The sequence below is a fragment of the Elephantulus edwardii genome, unplaced genomic scaffold (genome assembly GCF_000299155.1).
Source record: "Elephantulus edwardii isolate Elephantulus edwardi_28Jun2011 unplaced genomic scaffold, EleEdw1.0 scaffold00435, whole genome shotgun sequence".
Taxonomy (NCBI): Eukaryota; Metazoa; Chordata; class Mammalia; order Macroscelidea; family Macroscelididae; genus Elephantulus; species Elephantulus edwardii.
The window spans coordinates 456900-459090 of record NW_006400185.1 but is presented as its reverse complement, the minus strand read 5'-3'; the positions used below and the strand labels follow the sequence as shown (position 1 = coordinate 459090).

The 2191-nt window shown below is 42.6% G+C and overlaps 1 pseudogene; it reads right to left on the bottom strand.

Moving 5' to 3' along the window:
- Positions 1 to 1027: 1027 nt before the first annotated feature.
- The window catches only part of LOC102872828, an 83578-nt pseudogene continuing 82414 nt past the window's right edge, over positions 1028 to 2191 (bottom strand).

Sequence of the window (2191 nt, the reverse complement as noted above, 5' to 3'; positions counted from 1 at the left end):
TAAAACAGACATTCGGATGGCGGGGAAGAAGAACAAACTGGGGAGGAGGGTAGAGAGAATGGTGCAGCAATGAAGGAATGAAAACCCAAAGTCCCTGTAAATGTTCATTAAAACTAATAAAATTTAATAATAAAAAAAGGAACAAAAAGATACAGAGATAGGACACATCTCTGGCATACATCCTTCCCAATTTAGAGCCACTAAGTGTTTCCTTACTCTGTTCTGACAATTGCCTCTTGGTCCAAGTGTAAGTTTCACAGAAGCACATTCAAGTGTTTTGGGATTCTTATTCTTCTCAGAGTTTTGATCCACACAGTCAAATGCCTTTGCATAGTCAATGAAAGACAGACATTCCTCTGGTGCTCTCTGCTTTCAGCCAATATCCATCTAACATTCACTATAATATCCTTGGTACCACAGCATCTTCTAAACCAGCCTGCATATCTGACAGTTCTGTTAATGTGCTATTCCAGTCATTTTTGGATAATCTTTAGCAGAATCTTGTTTGCATGTGATATTAATGATATTGTTCAATAATTTCCACCCAATATCATGTTACCTTTCTTTGGAATGGAACAAGTATTAATATCTTCCAGTCTGTTGGACAGGTGGTTGGTTGCCCTCCAGATTTCTTGGCACAACTTGGTGAGCATGTCCAGGGATGCATCTTTTTGCAGAAATTTGTCTATTGCTATGCCATCAATTTTTGGGATTTTTACCAATTCCTTCAGAGCAGCTTTAACTTCATCACCACAGGCTTTTGCACACATGTTACTTCATGAAATTTTTCTATCAATTCTTTTTTTTTTTAGTTTTTTTGTTTGTTTGTTTGTTTTAAATTGCAACCTCAGGAAATTTCTTGCTTTATTATTCAAAATAATTTTCCCATGTAAAATAAATGTCCAGTAGTTCCTGGTATGTGGGAAGATAATGTTTGTTAAAGTCACAATGAAGCCTTAATTGATGGAAGGTTGGCTATATAACCAGCAAGTTAATCTCCAAACCTATTAGATTAGATGAAGTAAAATCAGTAATGGCCACCTTGCAACATTACAGGAGGTCTCCTTCCCATTGGAGGTCAAGGAGGCTCACCTTGTTATGGGGGCACCATTGGTAGTCCTTGCCCATATGGTGGCAAAGCACCAGGAAGGTAACCTGGCATGCCTTGATGATGACCACCATACTGACCGTGAGGTGGCATTGGAGGTCTCATTCCTTGTTGCTGTGGGATGCCTGGTTGTGGTGGCAACATACCTCCAATTGGTCCAACAGGTGGATTACCAATTGGAGCCTGTCCTGGCTGAGGAAGATTACGCTGGTATTTAGGTAACTGTGCCCTTCTTTCTTCCAGTGATATATCCTCATCTGGGTGGATCAACTTACTGGTTGCACTGGTAGTTGTAAGTGTAGCAGGCTTACTTGTTATTGAAGCTGCTGGCTTAGCTGCAGTGCTATTTGTTGTACTAGTGGTTGACGCTGTTGACTGAGTATATGCAGGGAATGTAGGCTTGGAGGGCTCTGTAGTTGTTACAGTAGTACTGTTTACGGGCTTGAAATCTGTACCAACAGGTCCTTGGACAGCTGCCTGAGTCTGTCCAGCACTCGGGAAAAGAGGCTTAGTAACTGGAGGCTGTGGAGCAGGAACTGTTGCTGTTGGTGCAGGTGGTCTATTAAGAATACCTGGTGCTGATACAGCCTGTTCTTGAGTCACCGGAGGAATTCCAGTACGTAGTACAGGGGGAGGCATACCTAGCAGCATACCAGGCATCAGAGGTGGTATTCCTGGTCCAGGTGGCATCATTCCACCCATTGGCATCATTCCAGGTGGCATTCCTGGCATAACTGGTGGCATTCCTGGCATCAGTGGAGGAATACCTGGCATTAATGGAGGTATGCCTGGTGGCATTCCTGGTGCTCTTGGGACTGGTGGCAGACCTGGCTGTGCCATTGGAGGGATATAACCCTGTTGAGGTTGAACAGGTTGTGGCTGAAAAGAAGTTGAAGTGGCAGAGTCATCATCATCATCATATTAATCAGAGTCATCTTGTTGCTTCTTTTTTTGAGACTCTTGTGCTTTCTGTTCAAGAAGTTGTCGCCTTTCATCCATGTCTTTTTCTGGAATACCTTCCATACCATAGATTTCCAATTCTATGTCTGTTCTCCCAGGTATTGCATTTGGTACAGCATCTAT